We start from the raw sequence: 13,514 nt of genomic DNA, 5'->3' as shown, positions 1-13,514 counted from the left end.
TACATAATCTTACTCTTTTGGAATAATTTCATTAGAAATATGTTTTTTTATATTAAATAATTGAAAATGAACTATTTAATTAATTTTTTAAAAACATAAATTGAAAATTACATAAACCTGTTAGTCAAAATTTAATATTGATACTAGTAATAATATTAAAATAATTTCATACTTCATGGAAAGAACTTGCATTGAAATTACATCGACTTATTAATAGATATGTCACGAGGGTTACTCTTGCCCGTGGCATAGCCTATACCCTTTTTTTTGACACGATTCGCAAGATTACGAGCTTGTGTTAGGACCATGGACTATGCAGGTTGCGTTGCTAGTCTTGAGGTAAGACTTGTGGGTCAATTTGACATAAATCATTAAAATATTAATTAAATATACTAGAAAACTTGATTTATAAAACATGAATTAAAAAATTCACATATAATTTCCCACCCACCCACTTTTTTCTAGAAAAAAATCAAAATATTCTATTTTTCACTTATTTGATCTAAAAAACTAAATACGTTGTCATTCTAATGTAGATTTGATGTAAATAAATCATTTTTATAGTAAATTAAATACAAAAGAACAACAAAAACTATAAAAACTTATAAATTAACAAATGTATAATTTGTTTAAGAAACTAAGTTTTTAAGGTTAAGGATTAGGGCAGACTGAGTATGAAATTGAAGTTTTAGTAAAAAAAAGTATAATAAAAGAATGAGATAACAAAGGTATAGGATTAAAAAAAGTCTAAAATAATTAATTTCCTAGCCATAATAGCCTGAAACAAGCACCATTGTAAATAACATGTTCATATTTGAGAGATAAATGGGGTTAAACTAAACTAAGTTGTTAGTGGATGATTAAATTTGATTCAAGCTTGGCTTACGACTCAATTCAAATCATGTAAACTAATTATAAAAATGAGGTTGTTTTTATTATTATTGAGTAAAATGACATCACTTTATTAATGAGCTACAAACATGAGTCACAAATCTAAGTTAAAAATCTGAACAACGATTTCGAGTCTTGAACTCATATTAAGCTTCAAACTTCAAATTTAAGGACTGAGCTAAATTCAAATTATTTTTAACTTTGACTTGAACTTGAACTCGATTGATCTCATTTTACCAAACTCAAGCTAATGAATGTTTAGGTTCAATTGGTTCGTATCTACCTACAGTGATAAACAAATCCTAAATTTATCTATCTTCGTTATACATGGTTGTCCATAATCTAGCAAATTACTAGTTTCCATCAATCATTGGGGGAAATTAGAAATTCCCAACTCTTGAATTCTAAAATTATAAACTCTCACCCAAACACATATGTTAAATTGTTAATAGAAAGACTCCCACAATATCAAACAAATAAATTATCATAGCATTTCTAATTATTTTACTTTTATTTTTTCTTTTTTCAAAATTTTGAGGAACATAAATGTCATTTTTGTACTACATATTGTGTCTTTGTTTTCTGCATAACAAAGATTTAAAAATGTAAAAAAGAAACAAACACTTCGACAGAAAACAATGACCATAACACAGAGATGGAAGAGATGATGAACATAACAACCAGACGAGAGAGAGGAAAGGTTCTAAGTTAAAAACATAAGAGTTTAAGTATGAATCAATTCGATCCAAACCAAATATAAGGCCAATTAGAGTTTGGATTGAATTCGAGTTATATTCAGTTTGAACTTATTTGAATTGATATACTATATCATTAGAGAATCACTGATAGGATGAATAGTATTATTAGAAGATCATGTGTCTTGTATGAGATTAAAACTAAAATATCTAAATGATCCTTTTTACAGATGCGTGTGCTTATTTAAAAATAATTAATTATATGTTAAAACATTATAAATAATACTTAAATTTATAATTTTTATTGTTTTTAATTGTATAATTAGGGTTAAATGAATTTGAGTTGAATTGAGTTATACAAAATCTTGAAAAGAATAAATTTGAATTCAACCCAAATTTGAAATGATTAATTGGAGTTTGAACTTAAATTGGAGTTATACAAAAGGTTTGAATGATGCATGTCATGTTAAACAAAAAAAATTAGAGGAGAAAAATATTGTAGTTATTATGCAATGAAGTCAATGTGTTTCTAAAGTCGAATTGAGTTGTCTTATAAAAGCCTCAGTTTAAGTTTGATTTGTCCATACCAAATATAGATTAAAACTTAGAGTTAAAAGGCAATTGAAATAGTATTTTAAAATTATAAAATACAGTCAAATTATAATCTAATTTATTTTTTTCGAATATACAGTTAAATTATAATTATAAATTTGTTAAAATTTAGTCAAGCATCACCGGCCAATTGCCACAAAAACCTGGTAACTTCAACTTCTCGAACCGAATTGACCCGAACTTGACTTGTTTTACAGTGATGCAAACTTTTCCCGCCTCTTGATAAGTCTCGTCTTCTTCACTCTCTCTTTTTCACCCTTCATCATGATTGACAACATTTTTGCTTGTCACTTGAGCTTTCTTTTTAAATTTTCTCACAATAAATTCAAAATTGTCCATACGAAAACTTGAAAAAAAAAATTTAACATTCTTTGATTCAATTCTTTAATTGATGCTCTTGGTTGTGTGTTTCAACAGGTTATGTTGTTGAGGCATGCTCAAATCTTCCACTTGCTTCGGTTCAAATGGCTCTTGCAATTGCAGTTACACAATCATGTGGTTTGGTAATTTAATACATAATTTTTTTTCTTTTTCTAGTATTTATATAAATTATTAATGCTATGAAAGGAATTTAATTAGTGATGCTTTTAGTAATCAGAGAATCAATTTTTGTAGTGTTTTAGTACGAAACAGTTGAGAAGTGCTATAATCTTTCAAGCTAAGAGAGGATACCGAAAGATGAGGTAATATGTGTGATATTTCTCATTTCAGATGAAGAACAGTTATGGTTTTTGGATTCATGTTTTTATTAGTAATGACTTGTTTGAAATTGACTTTACTTGTTGAAGGTTTACTAACTTCTCATTATCTAAAGTATCGAGAATATGTTATCCATCAAAGCATATATATGCTGAAAAAACGTTGGTGGAAGTAGACAGTTATGACTTGGAGAGCTTATTAGATCGGTCTAAATTGTTTAATAAGGTAAACACGTATGTCTATCAATTGGCAATGGTGTGCTAGCTGTGTTGATTGTTTATTGTGATAAATATTGAAATTATATTTTTGCTTTATTGAGTACAGTTTATGTCAATGAAAAGTCATGTTGTTGTAATCCTTAGGAGAAATAGCATGTTTTTGTTGTTCTGATAATTCTATCTTCTTTTATGGTTCTGCGTGACATGTTAAGGTCTCCAACATAGATTTTAACTAGTAGCATGTGCCTATGTGATTCTGCTTCATGTGTTAACTTTCAGCAAATTTATAATGCAGGTTATTGGATCTGGGTCCACCCATGACGGGTTAACCCTATCCGATTTTCTTAACTACCAAAGGGCAGTTATTAGTGGTTAATAATTGACAGTTGGACTCTCATATAAAGTCCTAATTGCCTCCCCAAAACAGAATGAATGCTAATTTTTATTATTAGAGAACTGAATTCTCTCCCTTCTTATCCTACAAATGTAATGCACATATTCTGTCTCTCAAAATAGAAATCATTACGCAGACAAATAACATCATGGAAATAGATTAACGTCAATACCTTGCGTCATATTCGAAAAAGCTTAAGCAAAAATTAATCTAGGTATGCAAGTCCTTATTTACAGAATTCATAAAATTTGATCCTGACATGTTTAATTATTTCTAACATTGGTATCGAAGCCTAGGATGTGTATTTGCTATATTTTCTATGAATCGTATTGTGTATATTGTGCAAATTAGAATCTGTATATTGAATTTTGTTTTAAAAAAATTTGTTTTTGGGCACAAATTTAATTCAACCAAAATTGCATGAAATTGGTGTTAGGAAACATGTTGGATGAATGATTGGAATGGTGTTACATGTTGTAAATTGAAAAACGACTTAAATTAATGTTGGAATCGATGAAAATTGACCCAAAACCAAGGCCATAGGCATGCTTTTCTTTTTCGCCGTTTTGACTAATTCCGACGCCATTGGCGCTAGAACTTGGAACAATAAGGCTCACCAACGACTGGGCTACAAAAGCCCTATGGTGAAGTCGTCAAAAAGTCATCAGAAAACAGCCAATTAGAAGGGCAGAAAACTAGGGTTCATCTCACAAAATTGGATCGAAAACAGGTTACGAAACCCGATTATCTTACCTATTGAGTCAACTAGGTTCAACCCGAACCAGTCAACTCCCATCGGGTTAGTTGATCTGTCAACGGTCAAAAAGTTGATCCTACCATAGACCAACACGTGTAAGCACATGGAAGCACATGACAACCTCATTCTAAGCATGGCGACACGTTCGACTCATTCTTGGCGCGTGAAGGCGCTTTGCAAACTTTTTATGGCTCGTGCGATGTTGACTCAACATGTGAGGAGTGCATGAATTTATTTTGAGGTGTGATAGCATGTGAAGACCCCTTTCCAACGCGTTTTGGCATATGAAATCTATTTTCAAATCTTTCAAAGCTGTGTAGTGCTCGGATCTGTATATGAGATGTGTTTCATGGGTCTTACGGTGCATAAAGACATGTAATACCACATTCGACTCCCAAAAACACATATTGGTTTTTTGAAATATATGTTTCTACTTCATGTCATTTTGTTGACTAGAGACCATCGCATTACATATCGAGACTATCAATAATCTGTTGAATTCTCTTAATTGGAAAAAAATAATATCCATGCATGAATATGAGCCCTGTAATCAATGATCTTGTTTGGGACAAGAATTTGAAATATTTAGGACAGATGGATTCATTATAGCTTGCTATAGAGCAACGCTTAGTAATATATAAAGGGATATCCACTACTTTGATGTTATTCCCAAAACTAACATAATGTGAGATATTTGAACTAACGCAAGTGTAATAGAGACTTTATCATGGATAAAGTAACTCAGAGATCAATATGGGTTGATTAAATAGTCCTAGTCAAAATAGATGATGCATTCGTTGTGTCATATTATATATTTGTTAAATATGAAAATTCTAAGATTGGTAGAATTTAATGAAATTCTCATCCATATTAATATTGGCGCAATTAGATTAAAGTTTAAAATATCAAACATTTGTGTCATGGAAGATGATTGGGAACATAGTGAACTTTCAATTTTGTGTCTTATGTGAGATATTTTAAATTTTAATCCGTAATTATGACAATTGATGTGTATTTGATTGTGTTGATAGCGTTGTGTCTGATATATATGTCTCTATGATCTGATTTGAATGTGTTGTGTCTGATATATTCTCATCCTAGAAAATGATGGCTGATTTGAATGAGAATGATGCTGAATAGGGAGAATTTCAATGTATGGCATTTAGAATGCACAATATCCTAGATGAACAAAAGGTTTTGGAGGTCATAGATCAGTTTAAGATAGAGTCGTGGCTGACTAAGGGATAGAAACCCAAATGAGTGTCTTACAAAAACTTGTTGTGGACGTATATCACAGATGTAAGAAGCAAGACTCATTTAATGTGATATCTTGATCAGTTTCATGGATAACAATCTGGTATATGAGTACCAGTAATGTTCAATTGCATATGCCATAAGTATGGTTTTTAATTGAAAAGTTTGAAGGAACTACAGTCCCCAAATAAAGACAATTAATTGTTAAATATGATTGAATATCAAATTTGATTATGGAACTAAAGTCAACTACACGTAACCTGATACATGAACAATAGATTCATTTAGAAAAGCGATCTCTTCCTAATAGTGGGAGCGTATGAAGATGCATATGACCCACAATAAGGATAGAAGGACATTTGTTAGTTATTCTTGCCACATAGAATTAGAGAACAAGCACCCTTAAGGTAGTTGAACTTGGTACTCGTGCATACATTACTGAATCAAGTTTTAAAAGTAAGTGGTCAAGTCTTAAGATGGGAACGAGATCGAATAATGCTTAAAAAATAAAACAAGGAATTGAAATAGAAAAGTGGCAAAAAGTACTAGAAGAAGAGTCAGAAACAAGATGAATAGTTACAATAGAAGCAACGAGAATTATATCCCCTATGAATTAACAGAGCTAAAAATGATAGTTTTGTTCAACATAAAGTGATGAAACTTTATTTTCTATTACTATGATATTAACTAAGTATTATCCTAAGTGGATTATGGACTTAGAAACCACTGACCAAGTAACTTATGATACAAGATCTTTAGTAGATTTCTGTCGAATTCTGAATAAAATGAATTAGATATATGTAGGTAACAACACAAGCATTATAGTAAGAGGAATAGACACGAGCAAATAAGTTTTACGAGATGGTCAAATCCCATACGTACACAAAATCCAATATGCTCTAAATATTCAACAAATCTTGGTCAACGTATTTGTTCTTCTTAAACTAGGATATAATTTGAATTTCTTTAGATGTTCTATTGAAATGCGATAAAATTGACTTCTATAGATTTGATTTGTTGGTTCAATGGTTGTATGGTGTTTGTCACCTTACATTTTGATAATGTTAAGTTTTTCATTATTTGTTTCACTTATTTGTATGGATATAAATACAAATATATGAAATGTCAAATTAGGGCATATTGCCAAGATAAGTTGAATAAATTGTCCAACAAAAGTTTATTAAAAACTTTCACATAAATAGAACTGTCCACATATGAGTATTGCCTAGTTGGAAAAACTTTTAGAAAACCATTTCGACAAAGCTGTAAAAGCTTGACTTCTTTTGCAATTTATATACTTAGGTATATGTTTTCCTATGAATATAAAGTTTGAGAATGTATCTCATATTTCATTACTGGTGTTGATAACAATGCTCGATTCAGCCTTGTCTACTTGATCTCCTATAAGTCAAAAGTAATAGACTATTTTAGACACAATATAATTGAGGTTGAGAATCAATTAGATAAAATAGATAAGAGTTTTAAGAACTCACCGAGGTCTTGAACATTTATCCAAAAAGTTCAAGGAACTGATAATGAAAAAGAAATAGTATGATAAATAATAATTCCAAAAAAAAAACTTTGCAACAAACCAATATGGTAGAGAAGAGTAATTGAACTCTATTGGAAATGGTTAAGTCAATGAAGACGCATGCAAAACGTCAAGTCATTTTGTAATGATATGATGTTTATTACAGCTTGAGTACTTAACCGATTGTCTACTAAACCAGTTACTTCCACTCCCTATGAGTTATGGTCAGGTAGAAAACCTGAGTTAAATGTTTGCAACCTTAGTGGTTAACAATGTCTATCCATAGCTTTTCTCATAAGTTTCAACAATTGAGACTGAGAAGAAATGAATGTATCTTTATCAAATACGCTGAACACTCTAAAGGGTATGTGTTCAGTAGAGAGGATTCCATTGAAGATTCACTAAAATTGTACTATGAGATATAACATTCACAGAGGATATTTTTCTTAATAGGGATGATATTGACAACAGGTTTCATCTGAATGAGATGAGAAAAAAATAAGGATGGGTATATCTTAACGACTATTAGTTGAGCCATAAGATATAAGATCTATACTTGTTCTAAATAGTGGGAGCAAATGCAATTGAACTCCAACCTATTTTGGATAGTGGGAGCATTAATCCTCAATTGCATTGGAGTGGACATGCAAAAGTATTCAAGTGACATTTTGAATTGAAAATGAGATTTTCATAACCATTCCCCAAGATGATAAAAAACCTAAAATAATAAAAGAAATTGTCTCATCCCTTGATAAGAAAATTTTGAAATGCATTGGAAGAAGAGATGGAATACAAAGAAAACAAACCAATTCTAGGTTTTAGTTGACTTATCGCCAGATTGAAAATTCATTGGGAATGAATAAGTTTCCTGAATTAGTCGTAAGGCGGATGACTCAATAAATAGATGCAATTTCACTTTATAGCGAAAACTTATACCCAAATGAGAATGTATAGATTGTGTAGAAGGATATTTTCGTCATTTATAAGATTTACTTTAATATGTTTGATTCTAGCTATAATAACACATTTGAATTTAGAATTACACTAGATAAATGTCAAGACAATTTTTCTTAATGGAAAACATGACAAAGAAATCTGCATAAATGAGATATAGATCTCGTTGTTATAGGTCTGAAGTGCAAAGTGTGTGAGCTTCAAGGACGTTGAATGACCTAAAATTGTCATCCACATATTGGTACTTAAAATTTCATAAGTGTTAATATCTTATGACTTTGAAGTAATTAATCAAGACCATCATGTCTATGTGACAAAGTCTGATGACAAATTTGTAATTCTATCAATGTGTACGACGATGTATAGATAGCTAGAAATGATTTGAAGTAAGTGATAATCATTAAAGGATGGTCATCCATATTTTTTACTTGCAAGATGTGGGAAAACAAATTATATATTGTGAATTTAAATCTAGAGGAATTGTTCAAAGAAACTGTTGACTTTGTCATAAGAGTATAATATTCAAAAGATTCTAGAACAATCCAATATGGTATACTGTGAACCCGTTGATATTCCTGTGTCAAATGACGAATTATTGAGCCAAAAGAAATATGTCCTAAAACTTAAGATAGAAGTAGAGAAATATCAATGGTTACCTATTTAGATGTCATCATATGCATTATGTATGTTACGGTGCGTATATGACCAAATATTTATTTTTGTTATTGGGCTAATTAGTCGATATAAGTAAATGTTGAAAAAAGCACTGAAAGACAGTATATAGAATTTTGATATTTTAAAAGGCTCTGTGGATGATTGATTATGTGATTAAGGATTAAATTTGCGTTTGATTGGCTATTGAGATACTAGTTGGAGAAAGAGTTTAAACCAGTGCAAATTAAATTATGGCTATGTTTTCTTACTCTAAAAGGCCTATATCTTGAAGCAATAAAAAACAGAGATGTGTAACCATATCCATATCGGAAGCCTACCATATAGCCAGTTCAGTAAATGTGCAAGAAACTATTTGGTTAAGAAAATTCTTCGTAAATCTGAGTAAACAAGACGATATTGTCGGAGCAATAGTTGTCTGTTGAAATAAAAGATCCTGAATTTTTATAAGATAACCAAACATATTGACACTAGACACAACGTAATAAGAGACACCATTTCCAAGAGGGAAATGAATGTACCATATAATTTTGCGTATTGTATGGTCACTGATCCTTTGATCGAGATTCTTCCAAGAAAAGTATTTCTTGCACATGTTAAATTTCTTGGATTGTATAGACTATGATTGATGAATGTTGAGCTTATATATATATTGTACTAGTGACACAACGTCGAAAACCATGAATTTAAGTTCATTTTATGTTTTGAACTTATGCCTCAAAATTCTTGAGTTTTCATTGCATACATATCATTTTTAGCTCAACAAGATTGTAATGTCACACAAGTTAAAAATTGACTCACTCACATAAGCAATCGCCTTTGGGGCTAAGAAAGCGAGCAAAGATGAGACATTATTCTTAAGAAATGTGATGCTGAGAGAGTAAGCCAATGAAAGACAAATTTCTCAAGAAAAGATTTATTGAAATTAAAATGTCATCTTAATGATCATCAAGATAAGGTCATTGATAGATATATTTGAAAATGACCGATTTGGATTCCCTTTATTCAAATAACTGTGAATGCCAGATGTGAGTTATTAATATAGATAAATACCTGCAAGTGTGAAGATGATTAAGAACTCAAGTTAAACGTTTGGTATAGCGACTTAACTAAAATCTGTACAGTGTTGTAAATAACATTTGAAAAGAAAATACACACTGTAGCACATGATTCATATTATGTGTGCATAAGTAAGACGATTAGTTAAAGTAGTAAGAGGATGAATCCCTGCTCCTTCACTGTGTGAGACTTTATGAGGATTACCTCATGTTGATACCCTTTGACTATTTGTTGTTATTCGATGTTTACTCTTAGTGTTGTTATCTTAGCTTAGAACCTATAGCCATGCATGATTTGGTCTATGGAACATGACTAGAAAAACAGCTAAGTTTAAATTGATAATTTATAGTAAAAGAGGAAAATTTACATGTTATGTGTGTCCATTGGTCGACCAATCATCTCACTTATATGGAGATTAGACTTGATCATGGATACATAAGAAAATAACACAATGATAAATGAGGGATTAAAGGGAGCTAGTGTTATTGAATAAGTCTGGGATGCTGCGAGCTTAACGCTTTATTTTTTTTTTATTCAGGTTGAAACGACTATGCTATTCCTAACAGATGCATAGTTTTTAGCTCCCAAGTGCAAGTTGCTCAGGAGGCCCCACGACACATTTGCAAGTATGAAACGTACTACTGTATGAGATTTCTATGGCTAAGCATTTGGTTCAGGTCTTTCGTCAAGTGTGAGTGGGAGATATTGGACTCGGGTCCACCCATGACAGATCGACCCGATCGGATTTTCTTAATTGCCAAGGGGCAGTTATTAGCGGTTAATAATTAGCAGTTGGACTCTTATATAAAGTCCTAACTACCTCCCTAAAACAAAATGAATGCTAATTTTTATTATTAGAGAGCTGAATTCTCTACCCTCTTCTCCTACAAATGTAATGCACAGATTTTGTCTCCCAAAATGGAAATCAGTACGTAGGTAAATGATGTCATGAAAATAGATTAACGTCAATACCTTGCGCCGTATTTGGAGAAGCTTCATCGAAAATTAATCTGGGTACACAAATCCTTATTTACAGAATTCATAGAATTTGATCCTGGCATGTTTAATTATTCCCAACACAGGTGCATTCTCTCTTGTAGTCGACTCCTTTATTAGTTTCTTCCTTGGCTCATTTATGTTATATAAATGGATGAAGTTTTATAAACATCATTATCTTAAAATATGGATCTGAAGGTTTTTGGATAGAATATATTTACCAGTCAATATTTTTAGGGATATATAAGTTTGATTATTTTCCATAAGTAGATGCTTGAGACAATGAGGTGTATAAAGCATACAACTCTGAGATTATTAACATCTCTAATATCCATACAGTTTCAATGAATTTTAATGGCGCATACAGAAATTCGAATTAAGTGCCTAGTTCTGCATTTTGTCAGGCTCAATATAGTTTTCCAATTGTTTCTTGGTTTATGGGAATTATTATTGTTGTTGCTGTTGTTGTTCTATTGTTATTCTTTGTGATTAATCTTTGGGGGAAGTATTCCTGTTATCAAAGTAACTATTCATAAATTGCAATTTGGTTGTCTGTAAATGCCCGTTCTAATGGGTTATAATAGTCTTAATTATTTAACTGAGTGTAGGAGGTGAAAAGCTCTCTGCCATGAATTTTAAAGATGTTATGGATGATTTCGATGTTTCCCTGGCTTGTAAGAGGTTTCCATCCATCATTCTGGGTAACTCTCCTCCAGTGGAGTTGTCTAATGAGACGAAGTGTCGCTCTGAAATGAGTAATCTTTTAGCAGCTCAAAGTGCATTTCTTCGTGGTTCTATAGGTGAGAATTGGGACATAGATCTTGATAGTTTCTCTGAAGCATGGCCTTCTCTGTGCCCTGCCTCTCCAAATGTGATCTCTTCCATTTTTGGGGAAGAAAATTCTATTAATTTGCCTTTATCTTCTCAGTTCATACGTTTGAACATTGAAGAAAATTCAAATATTCTAGTTACTGTGGATGAATCTTCATACAGTAAGCCTGTTTTTCCAGCAAGTGTTGTGCCTGTTGAGTTATGGCTTGAGAGATGTATTAGTTGTGTCCCTGGTTTAAGAGACTCCATGTCAGCTGGAAAACCGTGGCGTTCACACTGTGGGTTCTTTCGGACATTGTCCAGAAATTGCCTTTTAGATTTCTTACATTTGGAAGAATAGACTTGGTTTCACATTGTTCTTTTTGTTTCCATGTAGTTACGGAAACTACTACACCATTTTCCTCAGACCTATGCAGATTTACAGAATTCTCAAATTGACATTAAAGATGGACAACCCTTTATAATGTTTTATCTTCCAGGTAATTGGATGTAACCTCAAAATTTTACTTATGTCATGACAGCAGGCACAAGTGGTTAGACATTTTTGCCTGGTCTACCAAATATTTCATAATGAGTCTCCAAGGTATCCAGTTAGTGTGGTAGTTGAAGTTCAAACGAAGTGCTCTAATACTCACAGACTAGCCGACTTTAATAAGGTGATCAAATTTAGCTTCCATATAAATCAATAGAAGTTAAAAATAATGTGTTCGAAACAACATTCAAGCAATCAAACATGCATAAGGTCTTGTTGCTTTTAATAAGCATGCATGATTCTTTGACATCCAGTGATGATATATTGAATTTGATATATGGTTGTTGAAGATTATCACAGTAACTGATGTAGGAAGTATAGGGTTGGTCTAACGTTAGAGATATATTTGTCAAGAATTTTTTTTTAAGTTATATTTTGCGGTGAGTTGTTTTAGACTTTATTTTTTATTTGAATAGTACTAAGACTCTATTCTTTAAGCCTAGAGAATAGAGACTTCAGTTGTTATTGTTGACATGCTTAATTGATAAGTAAATATGATTATTAGTTTTCACGTAGGATTTTCCATCTCTCTCATAATTCTTCTGGTTTTCTTCCATTTCTTGCTGTTTTCTCTAGTCTGTTCTTTACCTATCTTCACTATTTTCTCTATGTCTACTAATCTTTCCATTCTTTATCTCTACTGCTGCATCAGTAACTATCTATAAAAATGTTGTTTACACTTCTACAGAACTTCTGGTTCACTGTTATTAACAGGGTACATAGAAATGATGAGATCTGCGGGGATTTATCTACTCATATCCTTTCTCTTGTTGTCACATGCACACTAAAAGAACTTTTGATCATTCAAGAGATGCAAACACATGCATTCAGATTCTTCATCATTTATGTATAAACTGTTCATATAAATTGTTGGGCTGTGCTCATAGTAACTTTGGTGATCTTTAATTGTGAGTGGTAGTTTTTTTTTTTTTCTGATATTAATTGCATTTGCCATTTCTCATACAGGGGAAGATATGGATAACGACCTTGTTGTAGTTAGAAATAGGAAAAAACATTTATTTGCATCTGAAGAGGTTCTTCTGTGGCACTTGTTTTCAAGTATACCTTTCCTTAGAAGCATCGAGGGAAAGCATAAAGTGGGAGAGTTTGTGTGTGTTACTGGTAAGGTAAAACTTTTGGTTTTCATTATATTTGGATGCTTTTTTGACGTATGTGGTTGAATTGATATAGGCCTTAGTTGTTTTCACACTCCTTTACTGCTAAAGTGATGCCATCAGTACCTAACAACAATTTGAAATTATTGTTTTGCATTACTCATTGTGAGTAACTATTGTTAATAGCGGATGCTTTTGATAATCATGACAGAAATGGATAAAGTTGCTTCTATGTCAATAGGTCCTTGGAATGTCAATGGATGTTGGGTATTCCTGCTTCTATATTATTTCTATTACTTTTGAA

This window comes from Mangifera indica, chromosome 4 (genome assembly GCF_011075055.1).
Source record: "Mangifera indica cultivar Alphonso chromosome 4, CATAS_Mindica_2.1, whole genome shotgun sequence".
NCBI classification, from domain to species: domain Eukaryota; kingdom Viridiplantae; phylum Streptophyta; class Magnoliopsida; order Sapindales; family Anacardiaceae; genus Mangifera; species Mangifera indica.
This window is presented reverse-complemented; position numbering follows the sequence as displayed.